Source organism: Carcharodon carcharias, chromosome 14 (assembly GCF_017639515.1).
Source record: "Carcharodon carcharias isolate sCarCar2 chromosome 14, sCarCar2.pri, whole genome shotgun sequence".
In the NCBI taxonomy this organism is placed as follows: domain Eukaryota; kingdom Metazoa; phylum Chordata; class Chondrichthyes; order Lamniformes; family Lamnidae; genus Carcharodon; species Carcharodon carcharias.
In genome coordinates, this window is record NC_054480.1 from 140060501 (window position 1) to 140073028 (window position 12528).

Here is a 12528-nt window from a genome sequence, read left to right on the forward strand (position 1 = left end):
AGATATATATCTGAAAAGGAAAAAAAGTGAAAAACTATAGCGTAAGAGCAGAGCAGGGATTCACTAGTTCTTTCAAAGAGTCAGCACAAGCACAATGGGGCAAATAGCCTCCTTCAGTGCTGGGAGATTTCACTATTCTAATGATCTTTTTTCTTTCTATGGGTCTTGTTCTTTCACAGAGATGCATTAGTAAGTAAAATATCCATGTGATATTACAGTGGGAGAGTTCAGGCTATGTTTTATTGTTCTTCCTTGCTCAAACAAGACTCTCAGGGGAAGTGAGAGCTCACAAAAGCAAGAAAGATAAAGAATATTCCAAGAACAAGCACATAGTAGCACTTAGATTTGAGCAAATCTTTTACCATGAATTCCCAAAGTGATACATGTGCTTGAATCTTGACAATGAATGGATTACAGTTAAGACCAGCTCTGTAACCACTGCAAAGGACAAGAGTTGCAATGTCATGGGAACACTATTCCCCTCTAAATCACACGCCATGCTGATTTGAGCATATATGGTTGCCTCATCATGATCAATAGGTCAAAATTCTGGAATTCCCTACCTAATAGCACAGCATATCATAGCAACCCCATCACCCAGGAGGCCTGCAGTACTTCAAGAAGATGGCCTGATTTTTCAGGACAACTAGAGGATAACTGAATCTTTGCATCATCATATCGATGCCCCAAGGACACATTTAAAAAATATTTCCAAAGTTCTCAAATGGTACTGCAGATCACAAATGGTATTATCAAAATGATGATGTCACCTGGTCAAGTGAACGGCTCACAATTGGTGGTGTCCTAAATTGAGCAAGTAACATGGCAAGCAGGGCTGAAATCATTAGAATATATTAGCATTGATGTCGCAGCTTCTCATAATCTCAGGATATTGTAATGTGCTTCACAACCAATAAATTATTTCTGAAGTGCTGTCATTATTGTTACATAGGAGGCAGGAGAATCCACTAAAAGTAGAAAGAGGAACATCTAACAGTAAAAATCAATGGAATATAATACAAGTTTTAAACTTTTGTACTCTAATATTTGGCAGTTGGAATTATATGTCACAATGGACCTGTACCATTACCATATGGCTTATTCTTAATTTCCCAATTATTGCAACAAAAATCAGCCTGCAGGGCTAACCATTACTCAATCACAATGTTATTGCTCATGAGTTATTTGCTACCTCACTTGTGGGGGGGAAAAAAATTACACGGACCTCCATAAAGCTTCTTGTTTCATAAGGGATCTGTTACTAGTTCAAAGATTTACTAGTGACCATTTGTCTTGGAGCTGCACTTTTATGGCCAATTATTATACGTTTCTTCTACTGGAGGTTGTTTCGTAAATGTCTAGATGCTTCTTGGCACCAAATTTGTCTCAAGGTGGATTTCCCAAGATGGACCCATTATACAATCTCTACTTTTTCATTCACTCTTTGCTCAGAACTCAAAACTAGACCTTCAAACCCTCCTTGATCTTCAGCTCCACTTAATCTCTGTTGGTCTAGCTATCTCAGCTGTTTTGCGGAGAAGACCACTGGGCCTCCACTTGTGGTGGGGACCTGTGTGTAAAGGGGTTAGCATTAAAATAATGCAGCGCTGATCTTCTGACCTATGCTTGCTTTGCTTCCTGGGAAAGGGGAACTTGTCCTTTATTCTTGTCACTTTTAGTGGTGTCCTGCCTGAAGCGTAACTTTGATGTTTCAACTGAAAGAAAATAGCCTTTGTTCAAAATTAAGTTGGACACCTCTGACATCATGAGTACTGAATCCTTTACAATTAAAATTTCCTCCCAACATCAGGCTTGCCATTTGAGCCAACTCTGCAGTATTAAGTGGCATAAAATGACAACTTTATGATACAGACAAGCTTTGGTATTTTTAAGGACAAGCTTTTTCTTCTGTCTATGAAAGAACATTACTTGGTGATATTTTCATCTAGCTTTCAATTTCTGTTTTTAAGGCAACATAGAGATGACATTGTTAATAAAAATTCCATGGATCACTGCTATGGTATTCAACAGGAAATAGTGCCAGTGTATTTGGAAACAATCCAGCCCAAAAGATCAAAGAAATTGCCTTGCAAAAGAAGCCAAATTGCCCAGATTTGCTTATCCTAACTAAAAAGAGGATTGTGTATTAGCAGACTATAATCAGATTGTATCTTCTATGCAGTTAGGAACCTAATTCATTTATTATACATCTGTTAGTTATTTTCAGCCTAGCATGTTACATTGGACAGCAATGCAAATAAAAGCTTAGAAATTACAACTGGTGACATTAGGATACTTAACATGCTCCTCTTAGTTTAATACAGCTATTAACCCATTTATTTTCAAGTCAACCTCCTGTGACTTAGCTCATTGTGAATCTGATGATACATTGTTTTAGAAAAGTAAGGGTGTTATCAATAAAATGTGATAAGTGTGGTATTACAGGAATATTCAATAAATTAATCTATTATAAAAGGTCTAACACATCAAGCACCCTGCAGCAAATATTAGCAGCAGTTATTTTTCATACACATGCTATTAAATGTGTCTTAGAATATCATTCATAGCCCACACTGCCCACAAGGTTACCAGCCTTTGTCCAGGCAGTGCGTGAAGCTTAGGTAGAATGTTTGATGATTGATAGTCTCAGCAAATAAAAGTTAAATATTAGAAAACAATACATGAATTATTCCGTGTGATACTGTTAGGCAATCTTAAGGTTGGGGATGATTTGATTGTGCACTGGTCAGCAGTGCTCACTGCATGATTTTTCCTCTATCTCTAAGCTTGACGAGTGATCTAATTGAGATATTTAGAACAATATAGGGACTTGATAAGTAGATACAAAGAAACCAATTGCTTTGATATTATTAGCAAAACACAAAGGGACCAAAAATCCTTGAGGCCTTCAATCCCAGTGTAAGTGGCAGGATTGATTTGCCAGGGATCTCTGGCAGTGATCCTGCCAGAATTCCCAGGTCAGCAGAAGATTCCTCATTTTAATTATCTTGGCAGGCGCCTGTGTCACTGGAGGCACGTCTTAGGCAACCCACAAAACGCAGTGGATTACATCGCTCCATCAGAATCATGCTGCATGTCGTCCATTGGCTCCTTTGTAAGTGAGATGATAAAATTTTCAAAGATTTTCAAAATATTCCAGGGCTCAGACCATGACCCAGGCAGACCATCTGCTACTGTTCGAATAACTCTGGCCTGGAAATCCGCCTCCCCTCAGTCTTGCCCTCTCAGATGCGGGTGCTAGAAGAGGCCAGAATGGAGATTCCACCCCCCACCCCCCCCAACACCCCTCCCTCCAGGAAGGCCCTGTGTAAAGTGAGGGACAAGGTCCTGGCCAAATGTTTGGCCCCTCCAATGCACTCCCTTCTGATTTACATTGGGAGCGTGTCTGCAAAGGGTTGTGGATTTTCAGTCTCTAGGTGTCCAGGTTATCATTTAAAAGATGTGAATGGCTTTTAAAATTGTCTTTCTTGTTAGTTATTCTTTGAAAAAAAAAGTTTATGAAGCCCAGAAGCAAAGTCTAGTGGCTTACCACCTGGGATGAAAAGAGTAAAAGGGAACACAAGGTCACACAGGAATTGTAACTCAGTGACACCACGATTAGGCCGACCATCCTGGTGGTGGTTTCTGTGAAGCAAAGTGAAATCAGCAGAGAATCAGATTTTAATGGATTTCTTCACCTTATTGTATTTCCTGGCCATCCAAGAGGTGTGCCTTCCGCTGGAAAATAGGATGCGACATTGAGAGCATGAGTGCAGAACTTTACAGGTCAACCCATGGCCCAACTTTGTTTGAAAGCGGGCAACACATAAAGGAGAGTAAGAGTGTAAGATGACGGGACAATCAAAGCAACAACACCTACATGATACAACGCAATTTATCATGACTGGATAAAGGTTACTTTACCATCACATGATGATCACATATTTAATGATCAGAGAGCCGGTGCAGACACGATGGGCCGAATGGCCTCCTTCTGCACTGTAACAATTCTGATTCTGTGATGATCCCTGTCCCTGTATGTGAATCACATCACCTAAATAAAATGCTCACCAATGTAACTGGTCACTTGCTTCAGTTGAGTATCCTGGGATATTAGCAGGCACACGCAAACATGCAATAGCTCAAACCTGCCACAAAGTAGCAGGAGATCCACAGCATTCAGCTCTGTAACGTACTCTCAACAGTACATCAGCAGTGGCCAACACGATGCTGAATTGATAACATTCTGCACTAAAGTGCTTGACATCCAACGTTTCTCTCTGCTCCCTAACTTGAAAAGGTAAACACAAATATTTTAGCCATGAGAAATTAAAGCATTAAAATCGGAATATCACATTACTTTGTGGAAGAGACAAATAGGGTTGAACAGTCCATAATTTCAATAGTGTCAGATAATTTATTCAATCGACCAGAAAAGCACAGTCTGTGACCGGAGTTTTTTCCATCCCTGTTGGCGTTGGCCGTCATGCCCGGCGTGAGCGGACAATACGGCGGAAAGGTCAAAAATCGGCTTCACAAGGTGAACCCAGTTTGCGATTGTCTGCTCCGCCCCTCAATGGCAGGTCGTGTTTCCCGCACCCTGACATCAGGAACGTCATTTTAATACATCTGCATATCACTATAAGCCCTGCTCACTGGAATCATCCCCCCAAGCTGGATCATTCGGGCATGTCAGTGAGACTGCACGCCGATGTGTTTCACAACAGCACATAAGCGACATGCACCTGGCGAGCCGCACTTCACTTGGAACTTCGAGGTTTGTTTGCCTACTTTTCTTTGGGCAGCACTTGCTATCATCAGCTCCAGACTTCACAGGCGGCACCATATCACTTTCAAAAGGGCTCCAGGGGCAGGTTTCTACCTACCAGACCAGCCACAAGGCTTTTCAATGGCTGCAGGACTAGGGCTTGCTTGGGGAAGGGGGAGAAGTGGCCTCAGGCAAGGGAAGAGGCCGCATGGTGAGGGCTGATCTGGGGGAAGTGGGCTATCTAAGGGTGTGTGTGGGGTCACATGTTGATCTGTGCAAGTGGCCTCAAGATGGTGAGGGCTGAGGAGGCAGTCTCTGGAGGAGATGAGGCCAGATGGTGATGTGAGGGTTTGTGAGAGACAGTGAGTGGTGATGTCCCTTGAGCTGGCAGTGAGTGAGATGCCAGTGAGCGTGTGATGTCCTTCTGGGTGTGTGAGTTTAGAGTGACGAGATGGTTGCCTTACCCTGTTCATTCATCTGTTTTCTGCACTGGATGGCCAAGCTCTTGGGTGCAGAGTTTGCACTGACCAAGCTGGAGTGGTGAGACTGATGGGCCTCCGGCCGCCAGAGCGGGGGTGGGGGGTGGTAGAGGACATTGCGATGGGACGCCTCAGTGTCCAGAAGTCATCCCAGGGATGCGTTGCTGAATCGGGGGGTGGGGGGGGTGCACTCTTCTTGGCTTTTGGGGCCATGTCTTCACTGGTGCCCTCCTTGGCTGCATTGAGACGTGTGCGCGCAGCTGCAGTTTAAACACGGCGCCCCGTGTGAGGAAGCGGTGAGATAATGGCGTGGCGGGCAAATCGGAGGCCACTGGCCAGCAGGACAGCTTGCTTCCTGTGGCTGCATAATTAATGAGGCAGGGGGATGACACGGGGCAAAAAGCCGCCATTGCGGCCGGCGGGTAAAATGTCCCTTTTTCCCACCCACTACCACACATAGCGCAAATCTGGGATGATCCTGCCCAGTGGAACTGCACAAGTTTTCTAAGCATTTATGTACTGAACAATTGACTCCTCACATACGCGACTATCTTGACAATTTTGCAAGGAGGGTGTTATATTGTTATGTTGTTATATTAATCGTAAAGAGCTAGGAACTAATTGTCCTGTGAATGCATATCTCGAGTTGCCAGATGTACTGTCCCACTACAGTCATGTGCTGAGTAACAATGTATCGGCCTACCAGCCACAATGAGGGCAGAAGGAAACACACTCGATGAAGCTACGCATGAAGCTTCTGCTAAACAAAAGAAGTGACAGCCATTTGCAGGTTCATTCCCCAGGGAATGCCTTGACCAATCAGAGTCAAGCTGCCTCGTCTAAATTTCAAACAATGCTTAGCAATTAACTGTCAGTCACCATCCACTGGTGCATTCTCTATGGAAATACTCCTACTGATCAGCACTCTCTGCTCATACAGTATAAATACATCGTTTTCCATGACATTGGTATTTTCTTGCAAATTGTCCTGACGAGTGCAAGACAAAAAGCTTTGACAAAAAATGTCTCTTTTTTTTCAGCAATACTCCAGCAAGTTAGTTAAACCTGATCTTCCCTTGATCAATCTATTGATACTTAATATTTCATTAACCAAGGCATGGGACCACATAGGTTCAGCGTGTGTTGGTCTGTCTTTCCAGTGGTGTCTACTCTTCTTGGTTCCTTGAACCTGCTCCCTTGACTCACAACCTCCTTTGAGATTTTAGCCGGGCCAACTTAACTCTAATTGACATACAAATCTCTTTGCAGCTTTGAGACTTTAACTCTTGTGGATCCTTTTCCAACCCAGAGCTTCCAGTCCACCCTAATTGCTTAAGCTACACACTTAACAGCTGCCTGTTGATTGTTCCCCTTCTCTTTCTCTCTCTCTGTCTCTAGTGGAAACTTTCCAGCCCCGTTGTGGGTGGGACCCGCTGCAGACGAGATGGTGCCCCAGCCAGAGGTCCATCTACTTTTGCGGTGGGACAGAAAGATCCTGGCTGCGGGCAGCGGGCGAAAATCCAGCCCTGTAAATTTCCCAAAATTACTAAGGCTGCACTTCACTACAGATTCTCCAAAGCTAGACTTTGACTGAACAATTCCTTGGCAGCTAAGTGACTATACATTTTCTATTCACTCTCTCTTAAGGCAATTAATTTTGCCCTGGCAATCCTGTCTTTACTGGATCCACTGATCTCTAATACTAGATTCTTACAGCAATCCTCAGCCTTGTGACAGTTGCTTTAGTCATTAAGCATAAGCTACTTTATTCACTAACAGCCTAAGACAGGCAACCCCTCAGCCTGAGGCAAATACCCACAATGTCCTACATAAATGCTGACTTCCTAACAAGTGTCTCTACTCCTGCCAAGTGCCCTCTCTCTGCCAACAAATAACCTTCAGCAAATGCCCTGTAACAAATGCCAACCCTTGGGAAGTGCAAAGACCTCAGTAATGCACGCCTACTTTTATACCCTCCTTCCAGGTAGCTTGGCAACATTGAGCCCAAGTACGTACGCCTGGATCAACACAACTAACAACTTCTAACCCAATATTTGCAACTCTTGTCCGATGGAAGAGCATTCTTAGCATCCCCACAAAAAATGAACCTCAGATTGTACCTCTAACCTGAGGTCCTCGGAACATTCTAGGCCCAAGGCCATTCCTCTAGCCAATCAGCTTTGCAGCCTTGGCATCCCTTCTAACTGCTAAACTATAACTTGTAACTTTGACCGGAGGCCCTGGAACCTCTAGTCATCAGGTCACTTTCCTGGCCCAAACAGCAGTAGCTTTTGTTTTTCTTTACTGCTCAGCTAGATTGGCTGGAGCCCAAATGTGCGAATGTGTCCAAGCTATAGCTTCAGTTCACTCCAAAAGGACCCACGTGTTATTTCTTAAAGCCATATCATTGCATTTGACACTTCAAGGGATGCCATCTTTAAGTCTTCCCTAACAACATACCCCTAAATTCATGACTCTTTCCAATAACACATACAAATTAAGACTTCATCAAGGTGCACAGTACAATTTGAAAATTTAAGCGCTATTAATTACACAAGTGTGCCCCAACAAGATGAAGTCTAACAACAAACTAGGAATTGAATCCAGGATTATTGTGGTTTGCATGGCTCATTTTCACACTGAACAGTGTTCTTCTCAATTGAGCCTTAAACATTGTGCAATGATCTTCCAATCTAAGCTTTCAAATTGGGTAACTGAATATTCACCTACCTAATGTTAGCTCATTGTCCTAAAGGGAATAAAGGAAACACATCGACCGTATAAGCATTCAGAGGGAGTTGAAGTTTGTGCTTTCTGGCATTTAAAGCTCTATTTACACAGTTATCAATATATTTGATCAACACTTACAGGAAGAATCTATTTATTCCAACTTGGCTTCTCCCAACAGTGACCATAGTTTATTACACATTCGGAAACTACTGAAAATCAAGCTGATGTAAGATAGGCTGCAATCATGCACCACTCCCACCCAAAGTGCAATATATCATTGTCTGACACGTGAACTGTCTTCACTATTTTCACAGGATGCTTATTCCTTGAAAGGCAGGAAACTGAAATGGGTAAAGGACCAAAGAGATCTGGGGATACAGATACATAAAATACTCTTCTCCTTAGGCAGTCCCTCAGGATCAATGATGACCTGCTTCCACTCCAATTTAGTCATTTTGAGATGACTGACAAGTCCAGTGCCTGATCTGCCGCACGCAAGGCAGATGGTGCTTGAAGGGTTGAGTAGGTGGGTTGACTGGAAGTTTGTGCGCTCCCTCTGGTGTCTCAACTTCACCTCTGCACATTCCCAATGAAATCTCTCAATGCCTTCCCCAATGAGCCTTTTCCATTTTGTTCAGCCACTAGCCAGGATCTCCCATGAATTGGTGGGTATGTTTGACCTCTTCAGGGATGTTTTGAGGACATCCTCATTTCCACTTGGGAATCATCTGCTGTGACCGAGTTCCGCATAGTAGTCCTGAGTTGCTTCGGGAGTCTGGTGTCAGGCATGCGAATGACATGTCCTGTCCAGCGGAGCTGGTTTTGAGTGATTAGAACTTCAGTGCTGGGCAAGTTGGCTTGGGAGAGGACTCTGCTGTTGGATTGCCTTTCCTGCCCTAGGGTTTAGAGGAGCTTGAGAAGGCACTGCTGGTGGCACCTTTCCAATGCTTTGAGGTGCCTGCTGTAGGTCACCCATGACTCCAAAGCATATAGGGGCATGGTAATCACTGCTGCCCAGTAAACTATGACCCAGAAAACGAAAATGCTCTTCCTACCAGCTCCAGCAGCGAAACATCTCCCCTTGTTGATTAAGGCCAGCAGCAAGATCCTGAAAAATGTGGACCATTTTCCATATCTTGAGAACTTCCTCTTGTCAAAGGCACAATTCATCATCATCTCCACTGTACCAGCTCAGCCTTCATCTGACTGAGGAAAAGAGTATTTGAAAACCAGGTTCTGAAACCCAAGACACAAAATACTAAAAGTAGCAACACAAGTTTACAAGGCCATAAAGTCAGTTTAGAGGAAAAAATTACAAAAGCAGGATATCGAACCTTGGAGAATTGGGTGTGGTTTTGATCTCCAGGTGACAAAAAAGGATAATGATGCACTGAAGAAAGTGCAGAAAAGGTTCACAGGGAGAGTTTACCAGAATTGAGAGGGTGCAACTATCAGGAAAAATTGGGCAGGTTGGGCCTCTTTTCTCTGGAAAAGAGAAGATAAGAGGAGGCTTCATGAAGCTCCTTAAACAAATGGATATTGAGAAACTGCTTCCACTTATGGTTGAATCAAGGGACAAAAATATAGACTAGCCATTAACAGATCAAATAAAGAATTTAGGAGGAATTGAGATTTGGTGAGAATGGAACTAGCTGTCAGGGTTTGAAGCAGATAGCTTTGATGTAACTATAGGGTGGTTTGATATATATATATATGAGAGCAAAGGGAATACAGGAACATGTGGAGTAAGGTAAGAAGAGGTAATTAATGTGTGAAGGAACTCAGTTGGAGGTTGAACACTGGTCTTTATTGCACGGGGAATGAATCAAAAAGTAGGGAAGTCTTGTTACACCTGTATGGGGCACTCAGAAGACTGCACACTGTTTTGTTCTCCTTGGAACATGTAATGTAGGATTCAAGCACACAAACTGCAAGAAGATTATGAAACAGGGGTTCTTTATTCCACTGGCATCAGATCTTGATAAACATTAATGGAAGAGCTTAGCTCACGGCCAGTGTTTCAGGTCCACCAGCACACCGTCAAGAGCTGAACTCCCGATCTCTAATCAGCTGGACAGCAGTGTTCAGTTGGTGAAGCTCCAGCTGCTAATTTCCTATGACCACATGACCCAAGTTACATTGTCTCCCAGACACAAAGGGGATCTTCCTCTCCTTATGGCCTCTCGAACTCGGGGGCAGTCCACCTAGGTCTCCAGCAGCTGTTTGCCCGCTCCTCTGTCACTTCCCAGTTCTCTAGGCACCGACAGATGCTTCAGGCCACAGTATAAATTGTTGGTCCCTTTACATCTGGCATTCTGGCGAATTGTCCTAATGAGTGCAAGACAAAAACCCTTTGACAACATGTATCTTTTTTTCAGCAATGCCAAAGATGATTTTATTAAAACATGTAAGATTCTGAGGTGATTTGACAGGGTAGATGCTGAGAGGATGTTTCCCCCTCATGGGGGAAATTTGAACCAGGGAGCATATATCCAAAAAAAGGGGTTATATATTTAAGACGGGGCTGAGGAGTCATTTCTCCCCTCAGGGTGTCATGAATCTTTGGAATTTTCTAGAAAGCATGAGTGGTGGCTGGGTCATTGGATCTATTTAAAGCTGAGTTAGACGAGTTTTTGGTCCTCAAAGGAAGTCAAAGGTTATGGAGAACAAGCAGGAAGGAGTAGTTGAGGCCATGATCAGTTCAGCCATGATCTTGTTGAATAGTAGATTGGCTCGATGGGCCAAACAACCTACCCCTACTCTCCAGCAACTCATCGACACCAACAGCCATCTAGGACCCTCCATCCCTGCCTGGACTTCCATCCCCACCCTATCTTCCAATCCCAGCCCCGGCTGTGTATTCACCATACCCCCTGACCTTCCCCTCTCTGACGCTGAATGTTCAGTGCTCAGCAAAGGACTTAGTTTCATACCCTTACACCCTCACCTTAATGAATTTCGGGCTCAGCACGATGCTGAACTCTTCTTCCGCCGTCTTCGTCTCCGGGCTCACTTCTTTGGGCAAGAGTCCTCTCCCCGTTCAACAGATCCTTTCACTCACCTCCAATATTCTCCCTCCACCTGGACCCCTCCCTCTGGATTCTTACCTTCTCTTGATCTTTTCATTGAGAACTGTCGGTGTGACATTAGTCATCTCAATTTCTCTGGTCCTCTCACCCACTCTAATCTGTCTCTCCCTGAACTTACTGCACTCCATTCTCTCAGGTGCAACCCTAACATTGTCATCAAACCCGCTGACAAGGATGGTGCTGCTGTTGTCTGGCGCACTGACCTCTACCTCGCGGAGGCTGAGCGTCAACTCGCAGACACTTCCTCCTACCTCTCCCTGGACCATGATCCCACCACTGAACATCAAGCCATTGTTTCCAGGACTGTCACTGACCTCATCTCCTCTGGAGATCTTCCTCCCACAGCTTCCAACCTGATAGTTGCCCAACCTCGGACGGCCCGCTTCTACCTCCTACCCAAAAATCCACAAACAGAACTGTCCCGGCAGACCGATCATGTCAGCCTGCTCCTGCCCCACGGAACTCATTTCTCATTATCTTGACTCCCTTCTCTCTCCCCTTGTCCGGTCCCTTCCCACCAACATCTGTGATTCCTCTGACACCTTATGTCACATCAACAATTTCCAGTTCCCTGGCCCCAACTGCCTCCTCTTCACCATGGACGTCCAATCCCTCTACACCTCCATCCCCCACCAGGATGGTCTGAGGACCCTTAGCTTCTTCCTCGAACAGAGGCCCGAACAATCCCCATCCACCACTACTCTCCTCCGTCTGGCTGAACTTGTTCTCACACTGAACAATTTCTCCTTTAACTCTTCTCACTTCCTCCAAATAAAAGGTGTGGCTATGGGTACCCGCATGGGCCCCAGCTATGCCTGTCTCTTTATCGGGTATGTGGAACATTCCTTGTTGCAGTCCTACTCCGGCCCCCTCCCACAACTCTTTCTCTGGTACATCGATGATTACTTCGGTGCTGCTTCATGCTCTCGTCGGGACCTGGAAAAAATTATTAATTTTGCTTCCAGTCTCCATCATTTTCACATGGTCCATCTCTGACACTTCCCTTCCCTTCCTTGACCTCTCTGTCTCAATATCAGGTGATAGACTGTCCACCAATATTCATTACAAGCCTACCGACTCCCACAGCTACCTCGACTACAGCTTCTCACACCCCGCATCCTGTAAGGACTCCATCCCATTCTCTCAGTTCCTTCGCCTCCGTCACATCTGTTCTGATGATGCTACCTTCAAAAACAGTTCCTCTGACATGTCCTCCTTCTTCCTTAACCGAAGTTTTCCACCCACGGTCATTGACAGGGCCCATCTCCTGCACATCCGCCCTCACGCCTTCTCCTCCCTTCCAGAAACATGATAGGGTCCCCCTTGTCCTCACTTATCACCCCACCAGCCTCCGCATTCAAAGGATCATCCACCGCCATTTCCGCCAACTCCAGCATGATGCCACCACCAAACACATCTTCCCTTCACCCCCCCTGTCGGCATTCCATAGGGATTGTTCCCT